Source organism: Malus domestica, chromosome 13 (assembly GCF_042453785.1).
Source record: "Malus domestica chromosome 13, GDT2T_hap1".
In the NCBI taxonomy this organism is placed as follows: domain Eukaryota; kingdom Viridiplantae; phylum Streptophyta; class Magnoliopsida; order Rosales; family Rosaceae; genus Malus; species Malus domestica.
The window spans coordinates 26527319-26546370 of record NC_091673.1 but is presented as its reverse complement, the minus strand read 5'-3'; the positions used below and the strand labels follow the sequence as shown (position 1 = coordinate 26546370).

Here is a 19052-nt window from a genome sequence, read left to right as displayed (position 1 = left end):
GAAATTATTATTATTAATCACAAGAAGCCAGCGTCAATTTCAGGGAACCTTCCGACCAAAATTGCATCAAATTACTTTTCTAAAGATCCTAATGGTGATCAGGCATTAAGACAATTAGATAGTTTTTATCTCGGTGATTAACAATTCAAAGTATGCATGCAATCAATCATAAGCAATTAAATAAAAATCACATATTCATGCTAGGGCGAACCATTAAATAAAAATCACATATTCATGCTAAGGCTCAAGGGTTCGCCCTAGCAAAAGAAATTAGTTCCGCATACTCATAATTGAAATCATAGAAAATATATTCAAGAAAAGGATTGAAAGCACCTTCAAGTAAAAAGTCTCCAAAACCCTAACAATTATCTCTGTCTCCAAAATTGTATAAAAGAAAGCGTCGTCTAAAACTGTAGACGGCCAAGCAATATATTTGCTAAACCCCCTCACAAACCCTAAAAACAGGTCATTTCTTCCCACTAGGAAACTAATAATAATAATTAAATAAAATAGGAAACATAACCCTAAATTAAATTGTCAAATTCGCCTAAAATCTGAACACCCACGTTTTGGACCCATAAGCTGCTCCAAAACTGGCCCAATATAGCTGGATTTAATGTTTGGAATATTCTGAACACTTCTCCAGAAGGCCACGAACCCATCCGAGGTCATCTTAGGCTCCAAAAACACCATTTAAGCCCAAAAACGTCATTTTCCAGCACTGCACACTGCTTCTTTCTTTTATCGCCAGAAAATAACCGCTTGATGAACAAATCCCAAATTTTGATACGATCAAGCTAAGTGACTCACAAATGTCCTCCAACTGGAATCACTCCAAAATTCGTCCATTTGGTCCTATTTTGCTCCAGAGGAAGTCGAAAGTCCTATATTGAAAATACAATTCAAAGTATCAAAATTCTTCCAATATATTAACCAAAATATACTAAGCTTAGGGTAAAATATATAATATAAAATCTACTCATCAAATACCCCCAAACTTAGCTTTTTGCTTGTCCTCAAGCAAAACAAGACTCAAACAAAAATAAAAACTTAACAAACTAGACAACTAGCTAAAACTCAACCAAGACAAAACTTCCACCTTTAAGTTGCAATCCATAGCAAATTTTAAAAACTAGAACATCTTTTCAAAAGTTTCAACTAATCCCACCACAGAGTCTAAACCATTTAGAATCAATTAGAAAAGAATTCACAAACTTCCTTTGGTGTAAAGTGAACCAACATAGTTAAGGAGACTCAACTAAAACCCTTACCTCTCGTGATTCTTTATTTCACACTTTCACACATACTAACTTTAAATATAACTATTTTTCATTTTCTTTTTCTCTTCAATTTTTCTCTTTTTTTTTTTTCATTTATAACATTTTTTTTTTCAGTAACAGTAGTGGTCGTGCAATGTCGGTTCACTTAAGCTTTCAATCCAACCCATGTAGCGAGCTTTAGGTCAATGACTCCCAAACCACTAGGGCTTTAGGGCACTAGGTGTAGAACACCCCTAAGGACTTATTAACCCGAGCTGAAAAGGCTACGAAACCAACTAACCACCCTGCCCCATGCCAAAAATCTACCGTTTGACGCAAGAATCACTGCTAATTAGGCAGGACTGGCCCGGTTACTAGGCAAAACCTCGGGTGAGACAATTATTACTTTATTCACAATAATAACTGACTTTACTTAAAACAAAAATTAAAAATAAACTTAGACTAAAAGTAAGTGTTTCAATCTCACTCCCCACAAACCATGTTGGTGTGATGTGCAAAGTTCAAAGTATAATTCATGAATTAGTGTCTAAGCAACGATAAATAGAAAAGACTCTACTGTGGGATTAATCTTCACCATGTCCATCTGTTCCAACTTTTAAAATAATCTATGGATATTAACTTAAAAAGAAAAATTTTAACTTGACAAAAAAATTAAAATCCTAAAATTTTACTTTCCCACCCCCAAACTTATTTCACACGTTGTCCTCAAGGTGTGGAAAATAAAAGAAACATGACAAAAATGAAATAAACTTAAACTAAAATATAATAATTATAAAAGTGTAAATGATTAACAAAACCAAAGAAAAAGAAAGATATTACCTGGGCTGGAAAATGAAGTTGCTGGTTAATAAATGGGTAGCCAAATAAAAAGCCACAAAGAGCCCACTTCATTGAGAACCCGGACCACACACCAAGTCCATGTGCACGGCACATGTGCACCAAAACCTGTGCACCAACATTTGAAAACATTGGATTCCCTTTTTTGAAAGGCATGCAGCTAGCATGCCGTGTTGAAATTGGCATCAAGCATCAGTACATGTCAGTCATCAAACCCAGAGCCCAAACGGCTCTCTCCCCTCTCTTCAAACTGTGTCCTAAGGAGCATAAAAAACTGATGATGCACTCCCGTGTCATGCATCAGGAAGGGTAGCTCCATAGGATTCCAAATCAAGGGTTAAGATTAACCCCATGTGCCCATCTAGCTCTCTCTAGAAAATCTGAAAAGGCTTTTAATCTCTCCATTGTCTTCTTAGTTCGGCATCCCTCTTCATACAAACCTTCCATTTTATTTTTTATTTTTTAGCCCTATCTTTCACTAAAATCAGAAATGGCTCTCCCGTTCTCACATTTTAGAACCTAGCTGCACCACATTCACCATTTCGACTTCAATGGTTTACCCTTCTCTTGCACCTCGACACAAACCCTTAGCCTTAGCCACGCAACCACACACTCTTTTCTGCAACAACCCAAATCAAGTGCTACCATGGAAATGTAGACACATTTAAGCTCCAATCGTTCCACTGAGGTAAACATCACCCCTGGCCTTGTGTAATCCATCTGATGATGTTTTATACAGAAAAGAACCAAACTAACAGAGGCTTGGCTGATTTGTGTAGGAGGTGTTGGATCCGCGGAAGACATAATGGGCAAAAGGGAGAACAACACTCGATTAGCTCAAATCCGAAACACAAAAAGGTAAACTCACAACCCTCCATAACTAATCTCTTACTGCATGTCTCATATAAACTTCACTCGGCATATGTAAAATATGTACATCGCGTTAGGGTGCAAAGGTTCTCAAGCTGGAAGCTGAACAATAGCAAAGACAAAACAAACATTGAAGACATCGCGGACCCGAGTCATGCAGCCTCAGTACCCCCTCGCAAAGGTCTTGATCTGTCGATATGGAGGGTATACACTCATCCCTAAAGACCTAGAATGACTTTCACAATGTTGTGTGTTAAGTGATATAGAACCTGGATCATGAAAATCAAAGTGTCACTAGTCTTTCTGTTGTGAACTGTGCAGGAAAGGCAAATCCATGATAAAACCGATGGGAAGGAAAGTGGATGGACAAAAATCAGCTTCAATAAACAAAACGACACAAGCTTCCAAGAGCCCAGATCAGTGCATCTGGGACGTAAAATTTCATATCCTTGCAAGTGGAATTGTTGTAGATCTGGTAATAAAAGTTGTACTCAGTTTTGTGGTGTATGGATCTGTGATTTAACTGTGCTTCTCCTCCATGCATCGCAAAACTGAGCTGCAGAAAATTAACTGCTCAAAATTATGTCTCTGTGCTGGATCTGCAACAATCTCCCCCCAAACTTGCATCTGTGAATGACTTTTTATGTTGACTGCTCTAAATGTGGTTGATGTGAACGTAGACTTGCTGCTGGGTGCAGGATTCCAGCATAGGACGCTCTTTATTTTCCATGTTTTCAACCTGCAATTAACCAATAAAGGCGAATATTAAAAACGAAGTTAAAATCAACATGCATAAATAAAGAAAGCGACATGTTTTTTTATTTTTCATGGTTTGTTTTTTTTTTTTTTTTTTTTGAAAACTTAGGTGTATATATATATATATATGCATCTAGAAATTTAACTTATAATAAAAAAAAATCAAACGAAAAAATAAAATAAAATAAGGAAAGAGTTTAGAAAAATTGGGTTGCCTCCCAACAAGCGCTTTATTTTAAGTCTGTAGCTAGACGTTGCAGAACTTCGGTGGCTAGATCACTGGTGCCTTCAGAGTCAAAGACTCGCTTTCACCAAATTTCCCTATGCATGGTTTTAGTTCATATTTCTTGACCTTGAGCAAACAACCCCTGCCTTCTGGTTCAATGTCCACGTTACCGTTTTGAAAAACCTGCTTAACCATATAAGGGCCTTTCCACCGAGATTCTTGTCTCCCTGGAACTAACTTGAAATTGGTATTCAACAGCCACACCTTTTTACCAGGCTGTATTTTCTTAACATCTGGGCTGCCTGGCAAATTTTCATGTTTTTTCATAGTGTTAATTGGCTGGTCATCATGTAGCACCATTTGCTGCTGTGGTTTAGGACTTATGGAATCTCGAGTCAAATTCGGAGGCTTTATGGACAGATGGTCAATTGATGATCTGCTCATAAACTCGGCACTTGGTAAACCATCCAATGCATCAACACGTACTTATCACTTGAATGTATGCTTGCTTCAAACAACTTGAAAACAACAGTTTGATCTTCAACCCGGAATGTTAATGTTCCGGCTTCAACATAAATAAGAGTGCGGGTTGTTGCTAGGAATGGGCGGCCCAAAATGATGGGCGTTGTCAAATCCTCATCCATGTCCAACACCATAAAATCAGCTGGTAAATATAAATTGTCAACCTTCACAATAACATCTTCAATGATCCCTCTAGGATAGGTAATTGAACGGTCAACCAATTGAATAATGTTGGAGTTTGGCTTCAGCTCTCCTTCACCTAAACATTTAAAAACAGAATAAGGCATTACGTTTACATTAGCACCTAAATCAATTAAAGCACTTTTAAAATCAAAATTGCCAATAGTACAAGAAATAGTAAAACTCCCAGGATCTTTTTTCTTTGGGGGCAACTTGTGTAATAGAACTGCGCTACATTGTTATGTAAGAATCACTTTTTCAAAATCAACGAGCTTCTTTTTCTTTGTGCAAACATCCTTCAAAAACTTGGCATAAGATGGAATGTTCTTGATTATGTCAATTAATGGAAGATTTATCTGAACTTTAGCCAAAGTCTTTATAAAATCTGTCAACTGTTGATCTTTAGCTTTAGGCTTTAACCTTTCTGGATAAGGCATAGGAGGCTCATAAACACGTTCTGCAGTTTTTGTGGTAGCTTCTGCAGTATTTTCGGATCTGTCTTAGGACTGCCCAGAATCTGCAGAAATTTCAGAATCTGTAAAATTTGCAGATGTAGTTTGAGGCAGTTCTACTGCCTGCGAATTTCCAACAGAATTTTCATGTCTGTTGTTGTAACTTTTGCCAGACTGTAAAGTCTGTATAGCATTGCATTCTTCTCGTCCTCTTGGATTAGGTACTGTTTGACTAGAAAATGTACCCGGAGCTCTTTCTGAAACCTGCACAGCAATCTGCCTAATTTGTTTTTCCATATTTTTCATTGATGCATGTAGATTTTGGATTTCGTGAGTGGTAATATTTGCTAATTTTCCAATTGCAACCTCCCAAGCAGCCTTAGGTGCAGCAAGTTGATGTACCTGCTGTTGAAATTGAGGCCTAGAGTGCTGATCTTTGTCCCACTTTGAATTAGGATGATCTCTCCAACCTGAGTTGTAGAAATTTGAATACGGGTCATATCTGGGACGTTGAAAATTATTAAATGAATTAACCTGCTCCGCTATAAACTCTGGATAAGCATCTTTATGTGGACAGCTCAAAAAATCATGATTTGTCAAGCTGCAAATGCTGCAGGCAGCTTGTAAAGGCTGCTGTACAGCAACCTGTGAACCCAAAATTCTTTGTAATAACATGTCAAATTTTGCATCAAATCTTTCAAGCTTTTTCTCCATTTTTTCAATTTGTGCCGACACATATGGTGAACCATTTGACATCTCAAAAACAGATCTAGATTGTGGCTGCTCAACTGCCCATTATTGTGTATCTGCTGCCATTTTTTCAAATAATAAACAAGCCTCTTGTGCATTTTTATCTTTGTACAAACCTCCGCATGAAGTGTTGACAAGAGTTTTTGTAGTCATATTTAACCCTCTAAAAAATATATGCATTTGATCAGTAGTGTTAATACCCGAATGTGGACATTTTCTAATCAACTCTTTGAACTGCTCCCACTCCTCATGAAACTCTTCATTTGGCTTTTGGGCAAATGATAAAATATGAGTTCTCATGTCAAGAGTCTTCGAAGCTGGATAATACTTGTTTAAAAAAATTTCACTGAGTTGGGCCCAAGTTGTAATGCTTCCAGATGGGAGTGTGAGAAGCCATCTCCTTGCTTGATCTTTTAGAGTGTATGGAAACAAACAAAGCTTAATAGATTCGGCTGAAAATCCCCTCACCAAAATATTTTTGCAACCCATTAAAAATTCTGCAATATGCATGTTTGGATCGTCAGATGATAACCCATGAAATGAAAGTAGAATATTCAACATGTGCTACTTTATTTCAAATGTAGACCCTTCCTCCACTGCCGGATAAGTAATGCAACTTGGTATGTTTGTGGTATGGACTGTTAAAGAATCACCCAAAGGCAAACCCGCCACTGGAATAACGAATGTCATTTTTCCTTTACTGTGCAGGTCTCCAGAATTTAAAGACTGTAGAAAAGTTCCTTGCAGAGGAGGAACCCACTGCAAAATTTGCTCCCTGCGTCTCCTCCTTAAATTCTGCTCAAGTTCTGGATTAAGTGGAATCAATTTCTGCACTGTTGAATGGGTGCTGACCATGCACAGATTTCTGAAATCTGCACTGCTGTACTGTTGTAATCCGTAAAAATAAAATAAAAACGAAAATTAATTTTTTTTTGTTATATGTATAAACAGCAATAACTAATTGAAAATCTGATTAGTAGGGATTATTTTAAATAATCCCCGGCAACAGCGCCATTTTCTTGATAGGATTTTTACTACTCATGTGAACGGGCTTAAATCTCCTATTTTACTTGCAAGAATCACAAGGTTATTGTAGTATAAACGGATCTCGCAAGGTCGTCTCCACAGGGATTATTAAATAATTCGAAACTAATCAGATTCCATTTAATTATTGTAAAGTAGAAGTTCAGGTGATTGATTTTATAACCTAATTAAAATAAAAACGAAATTAAAGAATTAAAATAAACAATCTCCAATATTAGAGCTAGAGAGAAAAAAAAAACAGTTTTGGGAGAAATCAAATTAAGAAAACACTAGGGTTCCACCATCACCTAGCAATCCTATGAATTTTTACCCATTACTTATGATCTATACATGCCACTTTGAAGGTTAGATTTTCCTAATTCATATTCTACTTGGAACCTCCAACATAGAACGTATATCTAACATGCAACTCGTCCGGACGTTCGGATCAAATCTGAACATGAAAGACTCATTATGCTTTATGAAAATCCTTTGAAAAACCATGCAATCCTTAAGACGTGATATTCATCCTAAGTGAAATTACAATTATTAATCACAAGAAGCCAGCGTCAATTTCAATGAACCTTCCGACCAAAATTGCATCAAATTACTTTTCTAAAGATCCTAATGGTGATCAGGCATTAAGACAATTAGATAGTTTTTATCCCGGTGATTAACAATTCAAAGTATGCATGCAATCAATCATAAGCAATTAAATAAAAATCACATATTCATGCTAAGGCTCAAGGGTTCGCCCTAGCAAAAGAAATTAGTTCCGCATACTCATAATTGAAATCATAGAAAATATATTCAAGAAAAGGATTGAAAGCACCTTCAAGCAAAAAGTCTCCAAAACCCTAACAATTATCTCTGTCTCCAAAATTGTATAAAAGAAAGCGTCGTCTAAAACTGTAGACGGCCAAGCAATATATTTGCTAAACCCCCTCACAAACCCCAAAAACAGGTCCTTTCTTCCCACTAGGAAACTAATAATAATAATTAAATAAAATAGGAAACATAACCCTAAATTAAATTGTCAAATTCGCCTAAAATGTGAACACCCACGTTTTGGACCCATAAGCTGCTCCAAAACTGGCCCAATATAGCTGGATGTAATGTTTGGAATATTCTGAACACTTCTCCAGAAGGCCACGAACCCATCCGAGGTCATCTTAGGCTCCAAAAACGCCATTTAAGCCCAAAAACGTTATTTTCCAGCACTGCGCACTGCTTCTTTCTTTTATCGCCAGAAAATAACCGCTTGATGGAAAAATCCCAAATTTTGATACGATCAAGCTAAGTGACTCACAAACGTCCTCCAACTAGAATCACTCTAAAATTCGTCCATTTGGTTCTATTTTGCTTCAGAGGAAGTCGAAAGTCCTATATTGAAAATACAATTCAAAGTATCAAAATTCTTCCAATATATTAACCAAAATATACTAAGCTTAGGGTAAAATATATAATATAAAATCTACTCATCACAAACCTTGCAATTTTACGCTCCTTACTTGCTTATGTCCTCTGAACTCTTGCTTCAGAATGTCCCAAGCACCCCTTAAGGTTTCCTTGTTCACAATTCTGAGGAATATTTTATCTAAGACAGCACCTTGGATTAACCCAAGTGCGCGAGCATCCTTCATCAGGATTTCAGTCATCGTAAGCTTCTCCACTCCAGCGATCCCTTTCCTTTTTATCTACATATTCTATCTTCTCATTCTCATTCTTTGGATCTGGACCATCGAAACCATTTTCAACAAGATCCCACAGACCATGAGATTTCATAATGGTTTTCATTCGAATACTCCAGAAATCGTAATTTTCTCCATTGAAAACTGGCGTGCGAAGCTCAACGGTGCTCGATCCTACCATATTAGACATTGGATTCAATAAATCACACCACCTCGATCTTCAAATGAGCTCGATCACAGCTCGAATCGATTCTAGTTTTCTTTTCACAGATTCACGCCCAGTTTAGGCAACCGAACCTGGCTCTGATGCCATGTTAGAGTTTATAGCTTAAGGTTTTGAGTGTTTGGGAAGAAGGAAATATAACCATTAGAGGAGAGAGAGCAGTGAGATTCTTCTCTAACAACTTTACACCAAGATTAAATCCTAGCCTTTGATTCTATCACCCTGTGAGGTGATTACACTTGTCATAATCTATCACTTAAATCCTAGGCTAGAGAAGAGACCACTTGGACTATGATCCAATGGCTCAGATTACATATGAAATTAAACATAAACAAATGAAATTCAAAACTTGTAACTTTGCCTCCAAGATATCAGCTCAAGGGTTGTTGCAAGTGTCTGAAAGTCTAGACTTGTGATCCTCACTAAGCTGCCATTCTGAATTTGTTTCTTTCTTGTGAGTTCCTTACATTTCTTGCACACTGTAGTTGCAAAATTGAGAACTCCTTACTGACAAATGAATTATAAACATAAGTAGTGAATGCAGAAAAGAAAAAGGTAAAGAGGAGAGACATTGATCTTTACCCATGACTATAGCAATAGATGTTATTGCTCCCATTTGATGATGAATCTAGACTCGACATTAATCAGAAGATATATATAGAGAGAGAGAGAGAGCAGTTCTTAGTTCTTCATGGAATTCATCTACTCTCGTTCATTTATTGGGGAAATCTTCTCTCTCAACATTCCCTTAGAACCTACTAGATATTAAGCCCGGGCGTTGCGGCGAGAACTAACTATTTCAGGTGTAACTGCATGAATAAGACGCATTTAACCTGAATAAATTCAACATAATGATGAATGAACAGAGGGACACATGAGTGAATGAGGTCGATAAGATAAGCAGCTTGACTATTATATACATTCAACTAAGCATGGCTTATTCAATGGTTAAAATGGCAGTTAAACTGATTGAAATAAAAACAGTCAGAACACATGACTTGAACTCTAGAGCTTCGTTCACCAAAATCAGTTCCCATTCCTAAAATTAGGCAAATTCCCAACAATAACAACAAAAAAACCTCTTAGATTTCACTTTCACTTAATCATAGGCATCCAGTCATCCGTAACAAATGGAGAAATAAGCAGAAATCACCTTGAGACAACACACCAATTAACCCCTTCTCTTCTCGCTGTCATAACTCATGCTCCACCAATTTGACACTACATTAATCAAATTCGCCAATTTTATCAATTTGATAACCCACCAGTTAGAAAAATCCAATTTACAAACCGCATAATGATCAATTACCTATAAAAAGGAAAAGGAAAGTTGGCATTTGAAATTAACTCTGGCAAAATTGAAGAACAAAATATGCAAACTTTTTGCAGCAAAAAGAACGACGCAGTTTGAGCAACAAAGAGCATGAAAAGGAACATAATTTCCAAGCAAGCAGAGTAATTGCAGAGCTATAAAGTTTGTCCTGAGCTAAAACAACTACCGGTTAAAGTACATACAAAGTTTTCCCAGAATTTAAATAGAAGAGTAAGCAACATTATGAACCAATTACAGTACAACGGGGGCACTTGATTTCTATGAAAACAGTGTGGCGGAACTTTTTAGAGACGGGTTTGAAAGAAAAATATGTTAAAAGTTACCTCTACGCAAGCACCAATATCAAATCCACTCAACCGGGAATCAAAATTTGTAATTGAACCATCACAAAGAAATGCAGATTCATGGCTGACGTACTGACATCTAAATTTGAGTCAAACTTGGAATGAAGTATATGCAATATTAACAGAAAATTAAGATTCATGGCTAAGGCAAGTGTTTAACTAAACAAACTTTATGGCAAAACAAACAAAGAACAATATCTTAAATCAAGACACTTATACATAAGGAAGAAACAGTTCTATTTCGTTTCTTGTACCCACCATGACCTAGCACCACACAGATAAGGTTCATCCAAACAAAGGATCCTTTAAAATTAGATAAAACAACTATTAATGCTCCCAACTGTAAATTAGAACATACTCTTAGTCTTAAAAAAGTGTATCACATGTCTATTGGTAAGGCAAGATTTCACCCACTGAGTTTTCTGGTGACAAAATCACTAGCAACTAGCTATATGTATAGGACCCAGAATATGCATCACATCATTCTCTAGTGCTTATCAAGAGTATTTTCTATTAGCATGTTTACGAATTCTCTAGTATGTCCATCAAAAAGTAAATAAATTCTCTATTATATATGTTTTCAGTAATCGTACTTGGTGGTGAAAAAAACGATGTTTACTGATGCATGCAAACTATGGATAGATAATAATCCGCCAATGGAATTAGATCTATGCAGTCAATTGAACATGTCAAGTAAAATCATATTAAGTTGAATCCAAACTATAGCATGCTAAATAAAAACGGAAAAGGATACAACAATAGAAACTTCTAAGAACAGACATAAAAGAATTTATGTTTTGAAAACTTCTTCTAATAGGAAGAGAAAAGTTTAATGTACTCACAGCATCCTCCATTGTGGTACGTCATCCTTGCATGGATGATAAACCATATATGACACAGCCATTCTCAAAATCTTCGGAGAACTTTTCAATTTTAGGAGTGCTTAGATTGCACCCATTCCAATCTGGCATTAAATAAGAACTCAATCACAAACTTTAATCTTACAATTTAATGATCAAAAACTAAAGTAGCCAAAAACCAAAAGATCTAAGTGACAACTTGTACAGACGTTACAAAAATGCAAGATGCGAATCGCATTAAAACTTCCAGAAACTCGAAGGATATAATTCCTCTCCTTATATTCTTCCCCTTTCTCTAACCAAATAAAAATTCCCAAAAATATGCACAAAAAATTCTAAAAAAAAAAAAACACAATACAAAATTAATGCAAGCAAAGAAAAAGAAACGAAAGCTCTTCTGTCAGATTATGTTAGTTTTTTAGTAACCAGCAGTGAAATGTTTCATCCTCTCACCAGTTAATTACTAAGTGAATAAACAAATGACTAAACTTTCTTAATCACAAAAGGCACAAAGCAAAAAATGAAAATCATTTACCTTAATGACAAAATACTCTAGAGTCTGAACGGTTAGATTTTCTTATTGTTTAAAAACTGAAAATCTACAAAGTGTTAACATTTGCACATAAATCAGAAAAGGCATTATCGCTTGGATTTATCCTTTAAGAAAACTAACAACTGTAACGTAAACTACCAAATTAGGTTTATCCTAATTAAATACTCGAACATGACAACCCCAAACATAAACAAAATTCTAATGAATTCCAAACAATATTAATTAGGGCAAAAGAACCGCAAACATAAACGAAATCCCAAACCAATTAAAAAAAAAAAACTCAGGCCAAAATAGGCCAACCCGTGCATTCCTCATCCTTCCCTCCTTTGCTTGTCTTTTTTACCCTCATGCCATATTGCCATTAATCTCTCTCCTCTTAGAATTATATAAACAACAGCAGAAAACATTAATACAGTAATGAAAATAAACACAGACCTTAAGAAAAAAAAAACCAATTACGAATCAACTTCATGTTTATATAAAAGAGATGAGATTATTGGAAATACAAAACCTTGGTTAGAGTGCAAGAGCAAGATTGAATGAAATGATGAAACTTAAAAGAGAGATATTACATGGATCAATCGTCATCATACGAAACATGGAAACTGGTAGTGCAGCTGGATGCCTCAGGAACCTCAGCCCCACAAAAGTCGTAGAACTTGTCAGCATATGGTGGATTGTCGGGTCCCAATTCATAGTACCTTAAGGGTGCGTTTGTTGTACCAGACTGCCTCGGACTGGACTATCTTCAGGAACTAAGCTGGACTGGCTTAGACTAGACTAAGCTGGACTAGCTTAGTGAAATGTTTGGTGCAGTGTTGGACTAAGAAGCAGGATAATGAAAACAGTATTGTCACCAGTTTGGTGTTTGCTCAGACTAGGACTACATTATTGTTTTGTTTTAATTGCTTTTTTATTAAAGATATTATTAAAATTAATAATATTGGATGAGAGTGAGACTCAATAAAAATACAAAAACCAAATTCTCTTGCCAACAAAAGAAACATACATGATTCAAGAGTAGCATTGGCCGAACAAAATACATCCATATCCTAAGGTTGTACGATTAACAAGATCCATGGGAAAAGTTGAGAGAAAGTTTGTCGTTAGACGCAAAGAGGGATGATACCAAGATAGAAATCTCAGTTCAGGTATAATTAGGCTAGATGAATTAGCCATATGTATATTTTCATTATATATATAGAGTTGACAGAGAGTTTGAGATGAAATCAAACTCTTCAAATTAAAACATAACAAATAACTAAGAACTAAATACATAAATTACAAAATTCATACTTCCAAGATCGTTGACTCATTCAAACTAAGTTGAAACATTCTGTTGCATGGATTGGATAAGATAAGAGAACCATTTGAATTTAGTTTTGGCAGGCTTATAGCTTATTAGGGAATGGAACATCGTGGGTATAGGCTCAGTAGTTGGGTCCTTTTGGCTTTGCATTTGCTTACTCTTTTAGATGCATTTCATATCACCTGGCCTGCGTTTTGGGTAGCAGTTGGACTCTATCTTGTCGTAGGAGTGAGTGTAAATCTCTCTTACCACAGGCAACTTTCCCACCAGAGTTTCAAGCTTCCCAAATGGCTAGTCCAACCTGATACCAAAAAGTAAGCATATGCAAAGATTAGTTCATAAGCCAAAAAAAAAAAAAAAAACTTGAAACTCTAGCATATGCAAAGATCATTGTCTTCCTCTAGTCTTAACAGTTGCAGCTAAGAACTATGATGCAACAGAAAAATCGACATGAATGGTCTCAACTATTGCATACTGACAAACAGAGCTTCAAGATAAAAGCCATAGCTCAAAAGACTAAATCTGAAACAAAATGCAGCTTTCCGCTTGCGTAGAGTTTCAATGCTTCAAATTGAAAAACCAACTACGAAGCTTAAAATGAAAACTTACAATGACAGAGCTCAAACAACAACAGGACTACAAAGTACATGCAGAATTACTGTATACTAACAGAATCAAGATACAGCAAAGAATATAATTTATATGATAGTAATTCGAGCAAAGCACAATCCTTCAAGGGTTCATTAAAAAGGTAGTGCTGGCAGGAAGACATGTAAATCAAATCACCTCCAGTGAACGCCTTCTTCAAGGACGATGCAACTTCTCATACACTAAACATGACTACACACCAAATTTCTAAAATACATTGTTGAGAAACAATACAACTTGTCTAAACAACCATTTCAGACAACTTGACTAAATGATACATTGTTGAGAAATCGACAACATGAAATCTATGAAGAGAAGTACAAAACTACGTCCAGTAAAATGTACATAAGGAGCACAGAATATGTCTCCCAAAAAGAAAAACAGACAATAGTCAAACAGCTGTTTCCATCCCAACTCATACAAGGGAGCATTGATTTGCTACTCACAACCCCTAAACCCAAATACAACTCATAGTTACATATTATACACAGAAAGTAAGGAAAAAAATACATCTCGCCCACCCAACAACGAATATGTGAGAACCATCGCATTATGAGGAATAAAAGTGATATTTTCAATCCCACGATCACGAAAAAGGCAACGAAATAAAAAAAGAAAAAAAATACACAAAAGAAAACAGAACAAAAACATCAGCTCTATAGGACTCATGGCAACACCCCAAATATGGGAAAAGACCATAGAAAGCATTCAAAACTGCCACTTTTGCATACCATAAACTAATATGACCTTTCCTTTTGCCAAAAAGCCCTGCCAAAGATCACACTGATTTTCCAAAAAGGTATAAGCGACTGCAAGCATTTCATTTCCGCATACATAGTATTCATACCCCCAATCTTTTCTTTCCAATATAAACTGTGTATAAGAAATGGTTACTCACAAAACGTTGATGAAAGCTTCAGAAAACGATTACTCACAAAAGTTTCCAAAGAGAAACTTCCAATATGTTAAATATTCACTAGAAAACAAGTGGCACCCTTAAGGGCTAAAGAAATGGTTTTCCTTCTAGGTCTGGAGTTGAAGAAACGGTTAAATATTCGAATACAAAGCTCGAAAAAGATCAAGTATGATCAGAATAGGTAGAGGCCTCTTCTTAAATCTTAGCTCATAGCATAATTGTTCAACACATCCAATCCAACTAGATACCGCGTCATTGCCAATACAACACCAATCATCCTGGACATGATACATCCCTAATCCATTACTAAGATCTCCATATAAGGGTGAATTTCTCACACATTACACTTGAAGAACCACAAAAATTGAAAACATCCATAAGCTGTGAATGGATTCCTGAATGTCAAATTCTTCATAAGTATATCCAAAAAACAAGCTGCAGTCAGTGCCAGTGCCGTTCTACTAAATTAAATAATTATGAATGTTGGATTATAGTTAATCACCAAAAACCCTAAACAAAACTCAAAACTCCCATTGAAATGCATAAACAAAACTGAAAGGAATGAACAAAAACCAATTGAATTTGGAAAATTAAAAAATTACCCATTGAAATGCAAGGCAAATGAAGCTCACCTGATCAGACCACTGACAACGATACTGGTCCGTCGTCGATTGTTTATATGTTGGACGACTACGAGGTGGTACGATAAGGAAGGAGAAGGGAGAGGGCGAAGGTGCGAAGGGACGAGGAGCAAGCTGCAGTTGCTGCGGTTGATGTGCGAATGTGCGAAGGTGAAAGGAGATGACGAGATTAGAGGGCGGCTTAGCAGTCCTCTCTGAATCGGGGGTCTCGCTAAGGCCTATTAGCCAGGGCGCGAGTCCCTGCTAATCCCACTAAACTTAGTCCGAGTAGGGAACAAACACAAGACTGGACTAAAACTTAGTCCAGTCTAGTCTAGTGAGGGCTAGTGATGCCAAACAAGCACATCCTAAATTGATTAAAAAAAAATCAATAAAGTAAAGCTGTCATTTCTAGTAAAGCGTCACACCCACTCAGACTTTCGGGCTGTCAACTATTCACAGGCCCGGAGCTCGGGCCTCACCTCTGCTTGGGCTCCTTCAACGCTGGAGCAAGTTCATAGGGCCTCGGGCCCTTTCCTCTCCCCTGTCCCCCGAGCAATGTCCATGGGTGGACTTGCTCTTATTGAAGATCAATTTCTCTCTCTACTGGGAAATAGAAAATACAACCCAAAATGCCCAAAAAGCAGAAGCTCAAAGACAAAAATAGAAAACAAAAAGGCATTCGAAAACAAAAAGTCTTTTAAATTTACCCAAAATGTACGGAGATCCAGAACTCACAGATAAATTAATTTCAGGATCAAAAACTAAATGGATAAGAAACTTTACCCTTTCCTCATTTGCAGGTACCAAAATCAATTTACAAAATTAAGGTTAGGGTTTTCATATTCTCTATTGGGTAATGAAAGTCATGTGAAAAGTTCAGAAATAACCAAACCAACATCCAATTTAGTACACACCTAAGAAAAACACAAGTAATAAACTATTTCCAATTTGTCATTCATTTATCAAACACAGTAATACAGTCATAGAAAAACTCTTAACTCACTTATCAAAATTAAATTAATTAAATTGGATGTTGGGGTTAAAATTTTGTGTCCGCCTAAGGGCTGGTTTGGTATTGTTGTGTTTTGAAAAAAAGCTGTTTCTGCTGTGCTATGAGAATAAGCGGTTGTGAAATAAAACTGTAGAGTGTTTGGTAAACTTTTTTGTAAAAATGCTTTTGAAAAAAAAAGGCAGTATTATAGTGTTTGGTAAACTTTTATGTAAAACGAATGTGAAAAAAAACCGGTTTTTCAAAGCTGGGATTTGCAGCTTCTGTTTTTTCCTTTTCTCACCCAAAACTGTGAAAAAAGCTGAAGCTGAATGTTTACCAAACACAAAAAAAGCTAGGAGCTTTTTTTTTATACCAGCTTTTTTCAGAATCACCTCAGTACCAAACCAGGCTTAAGGATATTTGAAGCTAAAAATTTAACTCTGCTCAGTAGTTATTTTATTTTCAATCTTCAGATTTAGACTAAATATTTAACATTCCATAGTGTAGTTTCAATTTCAACTTTCCCATGAGAGCTTGTACTGGTTTTATCTTCTTCGGCCTTTTGTTTGCAATTTAAATTACATGACTCAAAATACAACCCAAATAGAACACAAATGGCCCATAGAAAAAAAATGCGAAATATTTACCAATCACTATTCACAGTTTTAGTCAAAGAACTCAAATTTCAGAGATACAAAACAAAGAAGCTTGTATAAATCATTTATAAAGGTTTCACTAGAACAAAACATTTCATCTACCACATCAATTCTATCATGGACATATATAACTCGTGGTAAAAACTATTCAATTACCACGATCAAGTTTAACTCGTGGTAGATAACATTAATCCATCACGGTCAGATTTTGACCTATTGTTAAAAGCGAATAATTTACAACAGACATTTAAATCCATGATGGAATATCATAATTACCACGAGATATACTCGTAATGGTCACTTCAAACTACAATATCGCCTTTTGTGAATTCACTACGTCTTTGGTCCGTGGTGGATGTTTTTATCCTACATAATTGAAAACATTTGAAGGAGGCGGGAGATTAAAAATTTGGAGGGCTGCCAAAATTTTGGCATGGCGCCCAAAATCTCAACTCCCTGTATTTTGTTTTTCTCTCTGTCTCTCAGACTTCTCCCTCTCCCTCTCTCCATCATCGTGACCCAACATCATGGCAGCCACCGCCATCTCATCTCTCAATCTTCTTCTCTCTCTACTACGGCAATACCAGGGTCTTTCGAGCCAATCGCTAAAACCCTCTCTTATCCTTTCCCTCTATGTCACTCTCCACAACCAAAAACCATAAAGACCCTTTCAACCAACAAGCCAAATCCACACCCAGAATACCTCGATCTGTTGCCCAATACTTCTCCTTTTGTTCTAATCATGATTTTTGTGTTGGATTCATAGGTACCTACCTCCAATCTTGAGCTTCCAGTAGCCCTTCACTTTTGCATCTACGGATCCACCCTCCAAAGTCTCTGTTTGGGTAAAATAGTTTTTTTTTTTTTATTATTATGGGTAATGTTGAAATTATTATTTTTTTCTTCACAAAATGTTGAAATTGTTTACCCGATTAATTTATACATGTGTAGTTTTTTCTTAATTATTTGGTCTTTTTTTTTTTCCAGAATATTTTTTTGTTTGATATGAACTTGCAGGTTGGTTTTTTCCTGAGTTCTTAGGTTTTTCTTGATGATTTAAGGTAAAAGAATTTGGTTGGTTTTTCAATGTAAAAGATACTTCTGGGCTTTCAGATGGATTTCATTAATAGTGTAATTGTGACATAATTTTTCCGTAAAGCTATACTACTTATCCTTCTGTTATCTCTTCAATAATAATAATACAGGACAACTGTCAGGTATTCCACAAACGATGCCTGGAGTTGTACAAAATTCATTACCTTTTGGGGCATTAATTGTATGTACGTTTCACCAGTATAAGCTTCTATGGGATCTTGAGTTCGATTTTTCTTTTGTGTTCTTTGTGAATAACTTCATATGCTTTTGCTTGTTACAGATGGCTCTTCCATTGATGCCAGCTCAAGCCATGACTCAGCAAGTAAATTTATTGTATTTATGTTCATATATATATATATATATATATATATATATATTTGCACAATTTGTTTTTCTCATAAATACATGAACAGCGTCTTTTTCATTGGTCGATGAGCAGTGTATATATATTTCTCTCTTGCAGGCTACAAGGCATGCACATAGGGCATACGTTGGTGGGCTTCCTCCCTTGGCTAATGAGCAGGTTATAGTTCTGGATTTTGTTTTGGATTCTTTCCCAAGTAATAGCAAGTGTTTTGACTCTATACTGGAGTGGAGATGAATAGGGAATCTAGGCTAAAGTTTGATGCCATTTGTGTCATCACTCTAGAATCTAGGGATTTACTTTGTATATAAGGAAGCTTATACGGTAGCTTTCTGTAGGTTGTTACAGGGCCAACTGCAATGGGTTACAAATAAGCCAAAATTTTGATTAAATGTTTTTCAATTTTTGAAATTCTTGTTTGCCTCTTTCTTGTTCAAAGTTTTTTTCTTGTATTCTTTAAAAGACTTTGATGGAATGTTATCTTTTTGTCAGACAATTGCCACATTCTTTAGCCAAGTCATGGCTGCCATTGGAGGAAATTTTGTTGGTT

The 19052-nt window shown here is 36.1% G+C and overlaps 2 long non-coding RNA genes and 1 other non-coding gene across 6 annotated transcripts; 2 read left to right on the top strand and 1 right to left on the bottom strand.

Annotated features, from left to right (window-relative positions):
- Nucleotides 1–2572: 2572 nt before the first annotated feature.
- On the top strand, nt 2573–3576 carry LOC139190685 (uncharacterized). The gene is made up of 4 exons (XR_011575027.1): nt 2573–2805; nt 2897–2975; nt 3065–3191; nt 3309–3576. It is a non-coding gene; the product is annotated as an uncharacterized lncRNA (long non-coding RNA).
- Nucleotides 3577–6071: 2495 nt separating this feature from the next.
- Nucleotides 6072–6176, top strand: LOC114822820 (small nucleolar RNA R71). The gene has a single exon (XR_003771012.2). It is a non-coding gene; the product is annotated as a small nucleolar RNA R71 (small nucleolar RNA).
- Nucleotides 6177–8930: 2754 nt separating this feature from the next.
- On the bottom strand, nt 8931–12606 carry LOC103414824 (uncharacterized). Of its 4 annotated transcripts, none has more exons than XR_011575125.1 (5): nt 12473–12606; nt 11330–11946; nt 9964–10031; nt 9393–9643; nt 8931–9289 (listed from the first exon to the last, which is right to left on the bottom strand). It is a non-coding gene; the product is annotated as an uncharacterized lncRNA (long non-coding RNA). The 4 variants fall into 4 exon arrangements; XR_011575122.1 differs by having other exon boundaries at nt 11330–11451; nt 12336–12600; XR_011575124.1 differs by having other exon boundaries at nt 9393–9619; nt 11330–11451; nt 12336–12600.
- Nucleotides 12607–19052: the final 6446 nt, after the last annotated feature.